Source organism: Ambystoma mexicanum, chromosome 3q (assembly GCF_040938575.1).
Source record: "Ambystoma mexicanum isolate Mex_15411 chromosome 3q, UKY_AmexF1_1, whole genome shotgun sequence".
In the NCBI taxonomy this organism is placed as follows: Eukaryota; Metazoa; Chordata; class Amphibia; order Caudata; family Ambystomatidae; genus Ambystoma; species Ambystoma mexicanum.
The window spans coordinates 853052759-853072782 of NC_090926.1; the positions used below are offsets into that span (position 1 = coordinate 853052759).

At 43.9% G+C, this 20024-nt stretch overlaps 1 protein-coding gene across 1 annotated transcript in view; it reads right to left on the reverse strand.

The window, feature by feature from the left end:
* Positions 1-4345: 4345 nt before the first annotated feature.
* The window catches only part of C3QH17orf67 (chromosome 3q C17orf67 homolog), a 149437-nt gene continuing 133758 nt past the window's right edge, over positions 4346-20024 (reverse strand). Inside the window, exon 4 of the mRNA XM_069654940.1 lies at positions 4346-4773. The gene's annotated coding sequence lies outside the window, so the exon portion shown is untranslated. The remainder of the gene's footprint in view (positions 4774-20024) is intronic.

Genomic DNA, 20024 nt, shown 5'->3' on the forward strand with positions numbered 1-20024 from the left:
GTTATCCCATTCTCCCACTTCGCTACCTTCTCCAACCTTCAGTGTTATGCGGATGACACTCAGCTCTCCTTCAGGCTCCCCTCTGGCTCTACTCCTCTCTCCATCATTCCTGATTGTCTATCCGCGATTCTGGATTGGTGTCCTCCAACGATCTCTGTCTCAATGCCAGCCAGACTGAGATCCTCCTCATTGGAACCCCTGCTCCCTCTTTCCCTCTCTAACTCTGGCCACCCTCCTTGAGCCCTCTACCATCCCCTTCCTGTGAGGCAAAAACTCATGGGGTGACTCCCCTCTCTCTTTTATTCCTCACATCACGGATGTCTCCAAGAGGTCTCACTAACAGCTACACCTCTTCAGAGGTATTCTTCCCTTTCTCACCTTCCCCAAAAACTCAACGTCTCCAGAGCCCTGGTTCTCTCTAGGCTGGACTACTGCAACAGCCTCTATCTCAACCTGCCTTCTTCTACTCTCCGTCCTCTGCAACTAATCTAGAACAGGACTGCGAGACGTGTCCTTAGCCTTAAGCCCAGGGGTCATATCTCTACAACCCTGAAATTCCTCCACTGGCTCCTGGTGGCTACAAGGATCAAGTTAAAGACCCTCTGCATTATCCACAAGGATTTCTGAGGCCGGGGTCTGAACTACATCCAACATTCTCTTGCTAAACATCTTCCTTCTCGAGCCCTTCACTCTGCTACCTCCAACTCTCTGAAGGTCAGACGCTTCTCCAAGCAGAGACTGGGTGGTAGATCTCTCTTCTCTGCAGGTGCCTCACTCTGGAGGGGCCTGCCTGCCCCTCTCAAACTTGATCAGGATCATCACAGGCTCCGGAAGCAGCTCAAGACCTTCCTTTTCGCTTCTGCTTTCTCTTTTCCTCTGTCTTCCTGATCTCTTACCTCTGCACTGACTGGTTACCCAGCTATCCTCAGAATCCCCATGGATACCAGGCTTCCCCACGACCAGTAGTACCTGCACTGCTTCTGGGCATAACCGCACACTTAGGGGCTGTATCTGCAACCGTACAGTCCCCTGCATTTAGCCTGAGCCACTAGCTGCACTTTTCAGAGCAACGCTGCCCTGACTGCACTTCCCCTTTCTCCCACCTTACACTTCTCCTCTCCCCCTCCCCTGCACTTTCACTATCTAAATGACACCAGGCTGTAAGGTCATTGTTGTGTCCTCCCTCTGCATCATGCCCTTGTCTTGTCCTGCCTAGAAACTCTTGTGTATAGGTACGTTAAAAATAACTTATTGTATCACATCATCTCATGTAACTGACTACATCAGCCCAACTGGTCTCCTCTACCGTTTGTGAATTATTCATGATTCTCAACAGACAATTTCCTATAGGAACAAACCAGACTCACCTCTCACTCGTCCGAACCACTACCTCTCTCCACTACACAAACATATGCACCTTAGACTTATTTTTAATGAAGAAGGCATTCAAACAGAAGTGAAATTCGGTTTCTTTTTGCAATATGCAGTGCATATTTGTCTTTCTGATTTGTAACATTCGGAGACATTCCGAGTCGGGCGGTAGCGGATACCGGGGACTGGTAAGGAGACCGGTGCCGGTAATCCCCTACCACCCAATTCCGAGGTCCCCTAACAGGAACCGCAAGGGACGTGTGGTCGGACCACACGTCCCTTACGGGTCCCGTTAGGGGACCAGGCCACTAATTACAGGCCTGCCATTAGCAGGCCCGTAAATAGCACCTTCCCCATTCTCATTGAGCCCTGTGGGGGCTCAAATGGGAATGGGGAATGGTGGTGCAATGGGGACTTACCGGTCCCGCCAGGGTTGGACTAGACCGGTAAGTCCCCATTGCACCAAACCGGACATGGTCACGGTATGGGAGGCAGCCATGGAGCTAATTGCTCCATGGCTACCACCATTCTTGTAATGATTCCCATTGTATTTGAATGAGAAGACTATTCGGCTGTAGCCAAATTGCAAGAAATTATTCGGCTGGTGAGAATAGCTCATTTTCAGCCAGAATGTGGTCAACTGTTTACTCCAAGCCGAAGTTCGGCACACCATCACTTTAAAGGATGGAGAGGTCTTTAGTGAACGAGGAGTGTGGCTATGCTATTCTCAATGGAACTCATTTTAAAGCAGCAGTAGAGTTCAAAATGATTTTTCACGTGACTGGTGCGCTCTTGTGGAAATCAGGAAAGAAAAGCACGTACACAGTGGTCTGATAGGAAGTACGAGAGAGCGGATAGCTACAGCCCCAGTGCAATCACACAGTATCAAGAATGGCATTCCTTGTGGGGCTTGAAGTAAACATGTGATCTGTCCGGAGGTAATCAAATATGGTGCAGATGCAGAGGTAGATAGTAGTTCATTTTAGGTGGCAGGTAAAATTCCCATTCATCATTTTCTTTTCGGAAGAGGTAGGTAAATTGGTTAAGTGGGATTTACAGTATTCGCCAAAAATGAGGATAGGCAATGGTATATAATAATGAACAGGGTTCTTTGAGGGCTCCACTCTGCGATGGTGAGTGCATGATTGCTTGGAGATGTCAATACATCACTCCAAACTTACTAACTTCCGAGGGGCTTTCCTTGGTGTTCTCTATGTAGGGGACACTACAGATGGACACAAGTGCTCTCCTCTGCTTCTGAAGTGTGCAAATCATGCCAGAATTAGAATCTCTACTGGCACAGCATTTTACCTTTCCAAAAGTAAAGTATGATCTCTGAAAGGTTCTTTTAATGAAAGAAGGGTTTAAACAAAGGGAAATTAGCTTCATATATGTCCAGGTTCCCAAGTGCCACATCATTCCAAGTATCAGCCATGAACATTACCCTTTTGGTGACCAGGGACCAGATTACAGAAATGTTGCAGCAGTGCAAGTGCAAAGTTGCATTGTATTAGCATGGGGCAAAGTTTTCACTAGTTCTACAAACACTGGGACATATTACAAAACCATTGCCCCATGACAACTGCAGTTTCACATGTTGTAAGCACCAGGGTGAAAAAAGATACAAGCCGTAGTGCAAAAAAAGATACATTTTCGCTTCATTTTTACAAGAGGGCAAAATGTGCCCTAGTGCTAATACGGAATGCTATTAGCACTAGTGCAAACTTTGCCCTGGTGCTAAAACGCATCAAAAATGTGTCTTTTTTGCACTGGGACAATAATTTCACTAGTGTTTATAGCATGACAAACTACACTTGTCTTGGTGCAATGGTTTTCCACTATCCCCCAGTGTGTTCCAAAATAGGGCACCCTTTGCCCTAGTGTTAATACCGTGGAACTTTGCACTTGTATGGGCGTGAAGTTTCTGTAATCTGGCCCCAGGTTGTTTGTTAATTGCTCCAGGTGATTTGTTTTATAGATTTAGGGAAGAATTCAAGGAGCAAATGATGATCGTTACATGTTATGTTATGTTATGTTATTGTGATTAATGCCACACACTGATGCCTTTTTCATGGTCTCCAGTTGCTCACGCAGCTCGGAAAAGGAAGTAGGGTTTGGAGGGAAGAGTTAGTGGGACAGAGAGGGAAAGCGCTACAGAGCTTGGATGTGCTGTTGGTAGCTACGGTTTGAAAAAAACGGTTGCTGTGTGCTGGGTTTGTTTTTAATTGGTGCGGGTTAGGTGGTGCTTGTTTAATGAGTGTCTGTGGGATGACTTTTGTGTAATTGGTTTAGTTGTCTGAAGTGTGTTGTGTTTAGTTTGGTGTTGCTGAGTTTGTGCATTTTGTAGTGGTTGTAGGTTTCTGCTGCAGTAGAGGTATGTGTGTGTTTTGTTTGTTATTTGACGGTGAGTATGCAGGATATTGGAAAGATTTTACTTGGGTTAGTTAGTGATGTCAGAAGTCTGTGCCCTTCGATGGAGTGGTTATGTTGGCCTAGCAGTGTCCATATTCTTCTGTGGTGGTTTGTGTTAAAATGCTAGGGTTCCTTAGAAAGAACAGCACAGTTATGAGCAAACATTATACAAGTACTGGTCATGACTATTCCCTGGTGTGGAGATGAACATACATCATAAAAACCACACAGATCGATGAATCCTGCCTATTCACTTTAAGGCTTTGGGGAAATTGAAATATTGCTTGTAATAAAGAGGAAGAAAACTAACATTGCACTGAATATCCGACAAAAGGCCAAATTAGAAATTAAATAATATGTGTTATTTGTGTGATTTTATTGGGGAGCACAGATAAACCTGTTTTTCCAGATTGAGATCATGGAAATATTGTGGGTCCCATCATTGAGCCATAGCACAAATGCTAGAAGTGGGAATACTTGTGTAATCATCAGAATGCAGAATGCATGTATGCTTAGCACATAATTGTATACTAACAGTGTACGATTTTGGTGTAACAAAAACTCAATGTAAGTATTTATTGGAAGAGAAGCAGCAAAAAATACAACAGTGTTTATCAAGCATTAATATTACATGAATGGCATCAGTAATGAACTATTTAGATTACATGCAATTCAATCAGCTGTTGAAAAAGTAATACTACAACTGACCCCTTACTATCTATAATTAACATGGATCTATTATAATTTCCTTTTGATAGACTAATAATGGCTGGCAACAATTACTGGTATGTGCACTCGGCTTGCTTTATTATTAGAAGGCATTCAATTTAGCACTTCGCTATGTTGCTTTCATGTCATTCCACCATTATGTTGCACTAGGTACAAACATTCAGATCTCCCTCTTGTACTGACAAGGCGACAGGCACATGTTTGACTCTTTTCGATCGAAGGGTCCAAAGAATCTTTCTTCTTAAATCAATATGGCTGTAGCTGAAAAAGAAATTAAACAATCACTGAATACATTGTATGACGGCAGTAGTGCAAGTATCATGATATACACACACTCAAAGGCTGCATCATATCGATATAGGAGAAGGTTTTGATGGAGCGCCTATCAAATGCAAACACTAAATTAATCTGTCATTTAATCAACAAGGTGTCCAATGTTGTGATGCCACCCTAACATGTGTTGCAATTACATAAAAATACACTTTAATAACTATGGGCCTCATTCCGAGTTTGGAGGTAGCCATGCTGTTTTTAGCGACATGGCTACCCCCAAACCGGGTACCGGGTCCGGGTTCCAGAAATAGGGAATTACCGGGCTGTGCCAACTTTGGCGGGTCCGGTAATTCCCATTCTCGGGACCCGGACCCGGTACATCCCCATTCCCATTTGAGTCCCCATAGGGCTCAATGGGAATGGGGAGGATGCTAAGAATGGGCCCGTTAATGACGGGCCCGTTCTTAGCATCCTGGTCTGCTCGCGGGTCCCACTACGGACGTCTGGTTTGGCCAGGCGTCCAGAGCGGGACCCACTGCAGACCTCGAAATGAGGCAGCCCGGAATGAACGGTGCCGGTTACTTACTGGCATCGTTCATTCCGTGGCCGTTATTTTATTTGGATTTTTTATTGTGCACTGGTTTCAAATGTGAGCATTTTACAAATAAAATAGTTTCCATTATGATTATGAAATACAAAAAGTAAAACCAGTTCAAACCTAAACAAGTAAAGTTCCACAGATATAGTGCTAAAATAGGATAAAAGAGTACAAAAGCAGAGATAAACCCTACACCTATTTCATTCCAATTTCAATTACTATGCATACGCTCAGGTAAATTTAATACATAAGAAATAGTGCATACTTCCATAATAAGGAGAAACTATATAGTTAAGTATTTTAATGCCTACCCTCCTCAGAAGGACTTCATTTGTCCCAGCTGCATTACAAATGTTTTCCTATCTTTCTTCAGCCTGTTCCTTTCAAGATCGTGGAAGCCCATGTAAACATTCAGATGCAAGCGTTGATCAAAAAGTGCCAACTCTTTCACCCACATCAGGAAGACTTTCAGCAAAGACAAGGCAATGATACTAGGCACAACCCCCATTTATGGGACACATGCAGAATTTGCCCTTTCAGACCTCCTGTGCCCTTCAACCTAGTTGATCCAAAGATTCTAGTTAACCATCTCCATTCCAAAGGCATCGAGGCATAGACGTTTGTGGGCTTCATTCTTTGTGGCTTTCGTTCTTTTTTAGTGGCTGCATTCAGGCTGCCTCGCTCACTCCCTTTACTTGCGGTGTACCTCAGGGCTCTTCACTTTCCTCTCTCCTGTACAACCTCTATAGTCAACCCTTTGCATCACTCATTGACTATCATAGCTTTTAATTCTTCACCTATGTGGACAACACCCACCTACTGATAGGGTTAGAGGTGGGTACATCCCTACGCAAGCGCTCCAAGAAGAAAGCATCTAGTTGCGTATACAGTTAGGTGTCTAGTTTATTAAAGCAGCATAAACTGAACTATTGTTTTGTAATTAATACAGCCACAAATATATCCTGTGAGATATAAGGTATATATCATTTATCAGCAGATGAAGCTGCCTCTGCTCTTTCCTCTTCACTTCCACTATCTCTTGACTCACTGTATCCTTCTTCCTCATTTCATCCGTCACAGAAACCACCTCAACCCTGGTTGTGTTCCCATCTTTGCGTAATTCGTCACGTCCTTCTGGGATTAGGAAGATTTTGGTTAAAACTGAAGACACCAGGAGATTACACCTCTTATGAATCTTATCATACTTTATATGATAAGTGTCTCCTTTCAGCTAAACAATCTTATTTCTATGACCTTCTTCACTCACAGTCTTCTCACCCTAGACGTCTCTTTCAAACTCTCTCTCGATTGCTTTCATCCCTTAGTCCAGATCCTTCAATTAATTTTACTCTGACTGCTACAGACCTTGCCCTTTACTTTACTACTAAAGTTTCTTCCTTTCGATCAGCCATTGTGTCTTCTCATACTCAGTAAAACTCTTTGTCTTCCGTTTATCTTTTTGAATATCCCAAGGCAATCTTCTCTGGGTTCACTCCTATTGCTAACAAAGATAATCTTTGTCTTCTTGCTTGTGCTCATCCTACTTCTTCCCCTCTGGATCCTATACCATCAGCACTCATATCTAAAATCTATCCCTCACTTGTCTCCTACCTGTCAATTTTATTTAATTATTGTCTACTTTCGTCTACCTTTCCTTCTTCATTTAAGCATGCTACTATTATTCCTATCTTGAAAAAACGTTCTGCCGATGTTTCTTCTGCTTCTAACATCCGTCCTATTTCACTTCTTCCATACCTTTCTAAAATCCTTGTGCGCATAGTCTACACTCAACTTTCTACTTTTGTCTCTCAACATTCTATTCTTCCTTGCTTTCAATCTGGGATTCGCCCAGGATACCCTACTGAGACTGTTCTCCTTTCTGTTCTAGACTCTCTACAATCTGCACGTCATGCTAAATAGTCTTCGCCTCTTATACTTCTTGATCTTTCTGACGTGTTCGATACTGTCGATCACACACTCTTGTTGTATGCTCTTTCCGCTTTTGTTTTTTCTGGTTCTACTCTCACTTGGTTTGAATCATATCTACCTCAGAGAACTTTCTCAGTTTCTTGGTCTGGGGTCTCTTCTGAAACATTTTCACTTACTTGTTGTGTTTCCCAAGGCTCAGTTCTTGGCCCTTTTATTTTCTCTCTCTATGCTTCTTCGTTAGCTGGGGTTATTCTTTTTGGTTCTTGCATCACTTCTACGCTGATGATACACAGCTCTTTCTTTGATTTGCACATTTCTCTCATGATATCCATCACAAACTTAGTGCCTGGTTACTGGCTATCCAATCATGGATGTCAGATCATTTTTAAGTTCTTAATGCAGCAAAAGCAGAGGTTACTTTCTTTCTGTCTAGTTCTACTTCTTTGGCTTCTTTACCTTCTGCTATCTCATTCCCTGTGGCTCAGCTACCCACTTCATCAGTAATTCGTAATCTAGGTCTTTTTCTTGACTCAGATCTTTCTTTTACCCATCATATTTCACTTTCTGCTCAATCCTGTGGATTTCACTATATGACATCCAGAGAGCATGTTTGTTTATGACATTCAAAGCCACAAGCTATTGGTGTCTGCTTTAATTTTCTCATTATGTTTTTATTGCTCTTCTGCACTTTTTTCACTTCCTATCTCTTGTTTAGCTCCACTGAACTCTGTATTGCATGCCTCTATCTGTGTTTTATGTCAATGAGCTCCTCTGGATTCTATTTCTTCCTCTCTGGCTCAACTTAGATGGCTTTCTTTTCATAACCGTCTAAAGTTTAATTTTCTATGTCTGGTTTTTAAAGCTCTTTATGGTCTTGCTTCTCCTTACCTTCCCTCACCTGTCTCTTTTTATCTTCCTTCACGTCCTCGTAGGTCTGCCTCTCACTTTCATCTTGTAGTTCTCTCTCCTACTTGTGCTCAATCTCGTTTTCAGTCGTTTTCTTTCCTTGCACCTTTAAATTGGAATGCTCTCCCTCTCTCTCTCTGTTCTATTACTGTCTATTCTTCCTTTTGGGTGTCTCTTCGATCCCATCTGCTTTCATCTGATTAATGAAGACTTTTTTTTTACAATTATTGAAATACTTTGTGTTTTTAATATTGACTTCAATTTTGTGTACTGTCTTTCATCCTATGTACAGCACTTTGGCCTAAGGCGCTATATAATATAGAATACAAAAAATACAAACACAAAAATATTATTTCAACATAATGTTGTCGACTGAAGTTTGAGGCAATACAATATGAGGAGCAATTGCCGACTGCGTGGACAACAGTTTTGTCCATCCAAGCTTTCTCAAGGCAGTTTTGGTCAGGTTTTATACTTTGTACAGTATTTTGGAGTCATACATTTATACGTATTTCTGTATTATCACGTGAATTTCCAAAACATAGTATCACATTACATTTAGTTATTGAGTACGTCCAATTTGGAAAACTGTATAGCCTATATTAAGGCATGTGTGGTTCACACGCGTTGTAGATGTGGATGCTTGAGGTGGACTAGGAGTTCCATATATCGTATTGAAATGGTTTCTGTCGTTGGTCTGGTGTTACGGGGTTGTTAGGTCAGATAGGAAAGCCATGCGTTTCCTGCATGCCGATGTGTGTGACCTTTCGGTCAGGTCTCATACTGATGATTCGGCATTTCAGTGTACACCAAACACATGCCTTTATATGGGCTTCACGTGTTTCCAAATTGGAAAAGCAGGATAGGCACCAATATGGCCACGTCTTCTCTATATAGGATATTTGTGAAAAGCTACTAACGTATGTGTCATAACTACTTTGATGGTGAAAATGGGAGTACAAACACTCCATGCTCATTTAGCCTTTGTCCTCTCTGCTGAGGATTCCAATCAACTAGTATGTGATGGATTTCCATCTTACAAGGGTGTGAAAGGCCTGGCTTTTTTTGATTTTCATTAATTAAAAACATCATGCAAGTCATTTCATCTCTGAAAAGGTAATCTGCTGATCAGGATCCCCTGTCATAAGCTCCATGCCAAAGGCATAGTGTGTTCTTGTGCCTTGCTGCATCACTATCCTGATCTGGAGCGCCTACTTTACCAGTGGCACAGAGCAGGTACAGAGGTCACAGGTGCCCATTTGACAGCTGCAGTGACAGCCAAGTCTCTGCAGTGCAGGGGTTGCATTTAAGATATGCATCCCTATACCAAAACTATGATGATCATAAGTAGCCAATACTGGTGGCAGGGTACACTCTAAATATAAACTATGCCTAGATGAAGGCATTGTGCATGGCACTACTTATGATCATTGCAGTCACATCTAATTTGATATCATAGATGTGCCAGTGCCTGTGAGCCAGCTCTGATTTGGAAGGTGATGTCTATTCTGGCTGGACAGGCTGATCCTGCCAAATGACAGTACAGGAATTTCAATGGCCATGCCTCTTCTTTGATCTCTTTGTGAGGGTAGATAACACCCTCCTCTAGAAACAGCCACACACCTGGCAGCAGTCTGTGACCTAAAAATCAAAGGATCACATCCATTAAGAAGGCGTAGCCTCACACCAGGGTTCAGTATTTCTAAAGGCTAGGTATAGGCAAGAGAGCTCGCTAAAGTGGGGGAAGATTTTCACCATCTAGTTTCCCCTGCCTCTGTCTCTCTTTCCTTTCCTTTCCCTTCCACTGCCTCTAGCGAAAAGTACTTTGGGTGTGATGTCAGAAGGGCAACATTCACTCATTTCAAGAGCAAGGATTGGGTCACTAAGACAGAAAGAAGGTGTCTCACACCAATTCTTGGAATCATCTTTGAGTAATCTTTTGGACTCCAACATTTGAAGAAGATTTCATTTCGACCATACTTGGAGAACAGTCCATTTCAGAGTCCTCCAGTTGTGAGGTGAAGGCAGGTGTTCAAAGGCAGAGGCAGGACTAATCCCCTTGCCATCCCCAGGAACTATTGTGCTGGAACAAGACCTGTCTCTCTGCCAGCCACAGTAGTACGCAGGACCTCACTGTATTGAAGGACCCATGCAGTTGTGTGCCATCTTCCCCTGTGTTTGGGAGCATGAGAACATTATTCATCTTGTACCTGCGTCTCTGTATTGGGATTCGCAGCACCCTGAGTGCCAAGTCACCCATGAGCCCAGTGTTTCTGCTGTGGAATTGCTTGGAACTGTGTTTCAGGAACTGTTCAACACATTTGACCTACTAGGACCCTCCAATGCTGCCTTTTGCACTATCGCAATCTTGAATTGCACAGTACCAAGCAGTCAGATTCACCAAGAACCACAGAAAGGTACTATTGACTGCTGACTGCCCCCGTGGTCTATTGTTGGGCTCTAGAGACTGGCTAGGTCACATGTATCCATTTTATTTTACCCAATACCATATCCTTTTTGAACATTGCAGTCTTTAATTGCCGTTTTCATCCCCTGTCACATTACCCAAAGTGCTGTATCTGTTATTGTTGCATATTCTTTGTTCTTTCTGCAGGTGTGCCTTTTTGGTAGTGTTTTCTACTTAGTTAAACCAGTACATGGTGTGCTTGATTAAATTATATATATTGTTATAGAACCTTCATTTGACATTCTTTTTTTTTGGGATATACGTTGCTGTTTGGGTTGATACTGAACCACATTCACACCCCTCTTGAGAGCATAGCCTTCTCTCCCCACAGGTTACAACAAACTGGAAAGGAGCTATATCTCTTAACTGTGCTGGTTGTACATGTATTATTGTGTTAGCTATTGGTTTGTAGAAGTATGTGGGATGAGAAGGCACTTTAGCCTATGCTCATCCTTGTGCGTCTGCAGGGCAAACGTCGATTTGTCACAAAATAATTACTATATTTCTGTATTCTGTCCATACTGAGAAGGTATCAAAAATAAACTAACTGTGCTGAGAAGTACTGTATTATGATGGTAAGTATATGGCTTCCCTGCCAAGGAGTGTTGGAATGTTTCCATAATTAGTGCAGCCTTCTGGCAAAAAGCAGGTAGCTTGCTTCCCACATTTCACTACAAAATGCATTATAACTGCCCAGGAGATTAAAGAATGTGCAGATTAACAGTGACAATAAAGGCCACCTGATCCCTCCCTCAACCAACCTGCATGTGTCACCCATCAAAACTCTGTATGGTTCTTTCAAACCACAGAACACGCTCCCACTCCGCATTCTAATCCTTCTCCATTCCTACACAACTCTTCCGCAGGGATGTCATTTTGTAAAAAGGCCATGGGTAGCAAAAGAGGCATCACATGACCCTAGACCGCTGATGACATCACAGGAAGTGATGTCATGTGGCCCACCCCCAGTTAACATCGCAGGAAGTGATGGCACACAACCTTTCACTGCTTGACAAAACAGAAAGTGGCATCACATAGCATTGTTCCTCAGTACACTAAGATATATATGATTACGGTATTACTGTAATATGATATACATTCCATACAAGAATGGATCACTGTATGAAGCATTCATATCAGTATGTATAGGCCCATATTACGAAATTACTGTGAATGTGAGCAGACGTCCAACACAACACCCTGGACTATTGTTCATCACTCAGGCTAAACTGTAAACAGACAGAGCATCTCAAAGAGGCCTAAACCCCAAAGTGCCGACATCCTTTGCCTGCCAAGCGTCTGGCCATAGACTGCAAACAGCAATTGACCAACACAAGTCCAACCAGAAAAACAGTGGTCTGGAGGGTTGCCCGGAGCAGTACCAGTGATTATGAATGATTTGAAACCTTCCAACCATCACCTTTCTGTTCTGGTTTATTTGGTAAATAACCTCCATTTAATTTTGTTAGATGGGAGATAGGGGGAAGGATGTGTTGCAGGTCAAAGTAATTGCAATTTTATATTTTAAAATGTAAACAGCAGCAGCAGTTCCATGACATCACCCCTAGAAAAGCCTGCTGGGCCTACAGATCTAGGCTACACCACACTGATGACAACCAATGAGGCTGATGCTTGTGGTCTCATGCAGAAGGCATGTGACCTAGCAGTTTGGGCTGAACTTCCCCTTCTGGGTTGGGGCCAAGCCTGATTTGCATATGGTCTTTCTCCTCCTGTAGTGGTTTGGGAGGCTGAAAAACAATGGTCTGGTTGGTTGCCCAAAGCCGTGTCAGTGGTTATGAATGATTTAAACCTTTCCAGTTATCACTTTTCTGTTTCTTATTTGGTAAGCAACCCACATTTCTTTTTGTTAGATGGAAGACAGAGGGGACGTTTTGGAGGTAATTACAGCGTTTAAAAAAAATGTAAGCAGCAGTTCCATGACATCACCACTAGAAAAGCATGCTGGGTTTAGAGACCTAAGCTACTCCTCACTCATCACACCCAATGAGTCTGGAACATGTCTGGGGATGCTTGTGGTCTTGTGCAGAAGGAATGTAACCTAGCAGTTCGGGCTGGACTGTCCCTTTTAGGGTGGGACCAAGCATTATTTACATCTTGTCTTTCCCCTCTGCGATGTCTTGGCAGGCTAAAAAATGATGTTCTGGAAGGTTGCACGGAGCTGGGCCAGTGGTTATGAATTATTTGAAACCTCCCAACGGTCACCTTTCTGTTTTGCTTATTTGGTAAGTAACCACAGTTTTATTTGTTAAATGGAAGATAGGCGGAAAGGATGTTTTGCAAGTTACAGTAATTGTATTTTTCTTTTCATTTTAATATGTAAACAGCAGCAGCAACTCCGTCACATCACCATTAGAAAAGGTCAATTTTATTATTTTCTTCGGTCCTTTATATCTTGCTTAATGCCATCCTCCTCCAGCTTCTAAGCACTGGACCAGGATCTAAACACATGTTGCACTGCATCCACTTGATCCCAAAGCAAGTACGTTGTCCCTGAGCTATCCTTGCTAATATATATATTTTTTGCTTGAAGCAAGAGATGGTTTATTTCAAAGGCGGAGGGCAACTTCATGTAAATTAATTATCTCACCTTGCGTCTATCTGCCTGTGATGCAGGTCTGGCAGATCTGGGTCAGCTCACACAGTGCCCAGGCAGGATTGATGGCAGAAGTCACTGGGGCACACCCTTCTCATCACAGGCCTAGTGGCTCACTGGATGTGCAAAGCAGGCAATGAGAAACACTGATGGGATTTGCGTTCATGCTTTGTTTTCACTGATTCCTGCAGGCTGCTCTTCCCCATTGCCAGCTAGCTAGACCTAGGCCCCATACCCTTCCTGTTGCTACAGTACAGGCTATTAGCTGCACAGACTGCCCCGTCTCTGAATCCAACCATTCAGGCATTCTTCACTAATGGACTACCAACCTGTTAGTGGTGGAAGCTTCATGGTGTTTCCTGCAACCCTGTTATTTCTCCGGCTAATGAGATCGATGTGCCAGGTGAAAAAAGCATTGGCACATTTAGCTGCATTTACACCCGCTTTGTTCAGGTGCAACACAGATATCTGCTCTTGGCCCTGCCTCTTTGTCCAGTGGGCAGGTCTATGGGGTAGCAGCGGGGGAGCCAGGGACAGCAGCTGCTACCCCTAGCAACCCCCAAATGACGTCCCTGCTCTTCCGCTCCCTCATCCCATCTACCCCTTCTACTGTACACCTGACTAGAGGATGCAGGCACTGACCTGCCTGAGAAAGGATATCCCACAATCCCATGCCCAGTGCAAGGACGTATGCAGTAGAAATCAAATGCTATTTTGGCACCTGTCCTCTCTATTAATATTGAGCCAGATTTAAGGTACTAAGGTTAAATAATGGTGCTCCCTTATCACACCACAGTGCCATTTCTCCTCAGCCAGGTTCCTAAAATCGCAGTGTCGTATATAGCATTGGCCTTGAACAATTCATGTTGATATTTTGCAAAGCCAGACACACAAATTGAATCTGGAAGCAGCACAGCATTTACTTCTGCCAAGCTCTATAATATATGTGTTTCTAGGAATACAGAACACGCTACTTTGCAAGTCATTTTTCATACGTCTCTTTGGTCTTGTATAATGCATCTGCAAGACTCATTTCTACTTACCGACTCTGGGGCTATATCCCATCAGTCCGGATGAGAAACTTCACTGGCGCACCTGTTTGCATTGAAACCATGCTAAGCCTCCCGGGGACATTCCACATTCAAAAACCCATAAATACCAAGTAGCTGCGAATTTCTGCATTCAAAAAAGCCTGCACCAGGGGAGGATGTCGTTCCCGCGCCACACGCCTGGCATGCATTGCCAGCGCCACACTGAATAATAGATGTGTGCATCCCGTCAAGAAACCGAATCAACACTTTTGAATGGGATTTCCTGAATAATTTAAGTGTCAAATGGAATTGTTGATAATTAAGATTGTACTTGTCTAATTAGGTGATTTCTCAAAAGAAAGTACGCATAAGATGTTGTACTAGAGGCCGTTCACTTTACAAATGTTATGCACTAGTGTATCCATTGCAGATGTTTAAAGCAGATATTATAGAGTGCCCCTAATGCAACTGGCTCGCACTGGGTGTAGCTGGAGCAGACACATGATGTTACTACAAGAAGATGGCTGATGGTTGGAGCATTCATTGCCAGCCAGTGGAGGCTCGTTCATAATGGGACAGTCACAGCAGTATGTTCCTGTGTGGGGGTAATGCCATACATTACCAGAACCAGCGAGGACATGTTTTCTTATCGAATCAATGCTGGCATTATGTCATTACTGGGATTATATTTTTATATGGGGATACTTCCATACATTGGTTCAGCCAGTATGGAAATGGACGGGCAGAGCCAGTGTGACAATGTTTTTATACTGACATATATTGTGGGCGAAGCCATCATGAAAATACTTGGGGAAATGCTTCTGTGCACTGCCGGTTAACCAATTTTTCAATTAGAAATGGCTGTAAAATTCACCATTTTAACCCATTATTCAAAAAATAATTCTTGAGGGAGAATCCCACCGAATCCCTCTTGGTTGGTTCAGGGTCCCTCGCTTCAGGGTCCCTAGCTTCACTCAGTCACTCTGATATATTTGTGGGAAATATTTATACCCCTCCAATTAAAAAATTCACTAGCCGCACTGCGACAGTATAACTATCAGGAGGTTAATGTATTGAGTTTGTCAGGCAGTTGCATTCAGAAATCCCCTTCATCCTCGAACGCTAGATGCAGAAATGTGGCTGATCACATTTACAGATGGTTCTTTCTTTGTTAGAAATATCATAGAGTTTATGGTGCATTGATGTCACATTATATATAATGCTTCGGGACAGATTTCTCTCACTTCTAAGCACTGTAATAGTGATATAGCATGCTTGCCCACGCTGAAGGCTATACTGGCTGCTAATGTCCAAGAAACCTCTGTTAGCAGTCCAAGCGACAAGAACCATGGAATGTTTTGGGGCATAGGAAATTCAGCGAGAAGCACTAAAACTGCCCAAGAGGACAGCATGTAAGTATGAAGAAAACCAAAGTTGTTCTGGCCCCCTTATGTGCCCAGAACTGTGGCAAAACCCTGGCAATTATTGCCCATGCACTCAGCAACCTGACTGGTTCTGCTGGAATTTCACCAAAGTGCCAATGAGTATTTTAATAATCTAATTTAATGGTGTGTGGTATTTGTCTGTGTTGAAACGGCATTGCCAATCCACACTGGCAGAGACAATTAGGAGTCTAAGCACATCTACTAGCCATTTTCCCCCTGTGTTGCACATCTGTTTTGTGGCATTTACAACTTGATTAAATGCAATGTAGTTTGCAGAGGATCAGCCTTCAATCTACAGGATTTCGAGATCGCCTTTCACTGGGAAGAGACCTTTTTCCATCTCTGCCAGATTAATAAGGTCTCGAATGCAGTTTCAATTGTGGATTTCATGTTCACTATCGATTTGTTTATTTGCAATAGCCAGTGCTCTGCATAGACCCATCTTCTTGTGCAATGATAAACCCGGCTACAGGCGTTCAAAACTCGTTCCAGTAAGGATTTAGGAAGGGATGAACTTTAAATTCAATACAAGTCTTTGGATTACATCCTCCCAGAATGTCCCAAAAATTTGCATCATCAAGCAACCCTCTTTTTTCCTGGGCCGCATTTGTTCTCACGGAGCAGTAGTTTGTATTGCCATATCCTGTGGGATGACCAGAATAGACCATGTATTATGCGTTGTTATATATAACGCAAGTTCATTCTAAAAGCACAGCCACATATCTTTTGCCGCTGTTGATCCGTCGCTCATCACAGCATCCCATTGGGAGTTTAGTTGTGAGGCAGATCAGACTAGACTCGGGATTAGAATCTACATGAGAGTTTCTTATTATACCAAATGGAGAAGGGCTTATAATATTCTCTCCACCCTGATCTTCAGCCTTCATATGGAACCCCTCAGAGCCCTCCTGGCTCCACACAACATTCACATCCACCAATACACAGATGACATTGTAATTGCAATTTTAATTGTTTATTTATACAGCGCTTCTACACAGGTGGAGTGCTTCAAAGCGCTTCAATGCGAGAAGGCGACAAGAGAATACAGTAATCATTCTTAGGCCTTGAAGTTTCTGAATGATCAAATAGAAAAAAACTACCATACTAGGCCAGACGGCATTTCTCCTAGTGCAAGTCCATGAAGTGTTTCAGTTGCAACCAAGCTAGGCAGGAGGGACAAAAAAGGGGGAGGGACAGGACAGACAAATTTACTAGTCCTAGTACATTTAGGTCATGCATGCGTACAGACAGAGGTGGGAGGAATGGGCGTGGGGGGATCAAACGTGTCAGGCCAGAAGGGCCCTGGGTTAAGTGCAGAGAGGTTGCCCCACTCATGGAGCTGGAAGTGTAGAAATGCTGAACATAGTGCAGCGGCCCAGAGGCAGGTGCAAAGACTGGCAGGGGAGCCTGGGGGCTGTAAGTCTCTGGAGGTGAACCAGGCAGCCAGTCAGCAAATATTGAACAGAGTTAGGGAGGAGAAGTAGGAAGGAGGGTGGAGAGAAAGGGAACAGAGGTTATAGCAGGGGAGAGGGAGAGAGAAGGAGGAGGAGAAGAGGAAGGCCTTGAGGAGTTTGTAACTCTTCCTCAAGATATCCTTCATCGAAGACATCCACAGGCTCATGACTTGCCTCACATTGATCCAGTCCTGGATGTCCATTGCTTGCCTGCAGTTCATCTTCTGCAAGACTGAATTCCTGCAGCTGACCAACCGCACCACATTATTATTAGGGTATTTATTAAGCAAGGACCTAGATTTGGGAAACATCCAAGCACTTTTCAAGTTATAGGGGGACTTTGAGACTTGGCTCTCCACTCTGAGCCTTGAGGGCTTCACAGTCCATCTAACAAGCTGTGACAAGTCTCTTTGGTTCTACATCAACAAACACGTCTCTGTAGTGGTCGAAGTGTACGAAAATAAGTAGTTGAAGTATGGTTCCTGCTGGCACTCCCCCGTTCCCCACAAACCCCATCGCCATGCCTCCTGCCATTCGCAATACAAATCCCATACCTGGGTCCCGTCTTTCCTCCATTCCATCACTGTGTAAATGCTGAAAGAAACACAGTGAAAAGAAATGCAAAATGCATTTTAAATTACCCCATTAACTTTATTCATTATCCACACAGCATGCAGCTTTACACTCTCTTCCCCTTTCTAATCACCCACCATTCACACCTCTTAAGTGGCATGCAAAAGATTAAATCCACCTACCCATTAACTGCACATAAAGATGTGCCTGCAGTATTTTCACATTAAGTTGCATAAATGCAAAAGAAGTTCTGATTACTGCGGGCGCAGGGCTATGATGGGGCTTGGGAAGGGGCTTTGTGCCAGGCAAGCTACTGAAAAGATAACATCAGCCCTGCAGTGATGTGAGATTGGAGTTGATCCAGCGGATTCCAGGTTTGAGTCCCCAGTATGGGCCTGCTGCTTCAGGAATTGTGTTTGTATCGGAACAGCAAAACTAAATGAAAAGAAGTAGAGCACTGCTCCTGCCCACTTAAACCACTGCCTCTCTGTCAAAGAGCACATAGCAAGGACGATACAAACTGATCTGTACCTCCCCACCTGGAAGAGTGTTAGGGAAGTCTGGGTAGGCTGGACCTGGACAGAAGACCCCAGTCCGTGAGGTGGTGGCTCGGGCATGTGAGGGACCCTACAACCCACGAACTGAAGTGACAGCCTGCCCTAGGCAAAGTGATATTAGGGGGTCTGCCAGGTTGACAAGCCTAAGAGAAAACCAGAGACCAAACTCACGATGAAGACCCAGAGACCACCAACTCCACAACAGTCCCCTTGCCACAGCTGGATAAAGTCACCAGTTAACACCAGCAATGATGCTACCCATGCTCAAGTGCACAAGCAGAAGAGAGAGGAGGCACATGGACGTAAGATCCGAATTGACCAACTTTCAAAACACCCCAAGAACAAATGAAGGGTGACTAGTCAGATGGAGCACCATATCTCTGGTTGAGGAGGAATCAGACGCAACTAAAAAAGATGTAGCACCACTAATGGAAGAGATTAGGAACATGAGAGCAGACATTGGGGGCAGGGTCAATAAAATTAGCCAAAGGATTGACAAGACGGAGGAAAGATTAGAGGAGGAGGAGCACAACCAGTCCTCCCTGAACACTTTGGAGACTCAGATGGATGTGCGTCTTTCAGAGGTGAAGAAGGGAGAAGAGGAGATTATGCTCAAAATGGAAGACCTCGAAAATCGTGAAAGGCGTAACAACCTCAGAATTTTTTGGATCCCAAAGAGGGAGAGACTGAGAAATACTTGAAGAGAACCCTGTACAAAATCACAAAACTCATCTTTGAAAACGGCACAAGAGATGAGGAAAGTTTGAGCGTCTCCACGGGCGGGAAGCACAGCCAGAGGTCCCAGGTCAGCCCTCGCCTGCTTTCATAACTACAGGGACAAACTCAAGATCCTTGAAAGAGCGCGGAAAAAGGGCCTGGTGCTATATGGTTCAGCGAAGATCACAATCTTTCAGGATCTATCCTCGCTCACCCTCACCAAGAGAAGGCTTTGCTCACCCCTCACCAAGTGGTTAAATGAGAAAGGGGAATGATAGTGGTGGTGGGTTCCCGTTCCCCATCACTTTTGAAATCGATGGGTACAAATACAGGCTGATCACAGAGGAGGACATGCATATGGCCACCAGGGAGCTCACGCAAGTTGCAGAGACTCCACACACCTCTAGGGAAAGAGCAGCGGTGGAGGGACAGTGGAAGATGAAGGGCTTGAGAAGGAGACGTATTCCGGTCTCCCAGAGGTTCTGAAAGCTGAACATCCCACCACGGGTGGGGACCTGACCAAACATTGGGCCACGTCTCTATGACCATCACTTGCAGGACGGAGATCAAAATTAGGAGATGCCCATGTTGGGGGCTCTCAGTTGTAATTTGTTTGACATCCGTTCAGGTGGTTATCCTGTGAATGGTGTGTTTGGGGAAACGAGAAACTCTGGGTATTGTATCTGTTCTTTTTGGAGAAATTGTTAGGGGGGAGAAGTGGGTGCTCTAGATCAAGTGGTTCGATGAGAAAGGGATCCAACTGAATGGGTGCCATAGGTGGTTCGGTTTCAACCTGGTGCTTTTAACCAGGGCGGATTGGATGCCCGGGGAGGATAAGAGAGGGATTCTTGGAGGGGGTGGGAGAGAGGGGAGGGAAGGGAACCTTGGTATGGGCTCGCCCCTTATTTCTTGCCTTTTATGGCTCAATTCACACTGGCACACATAAAC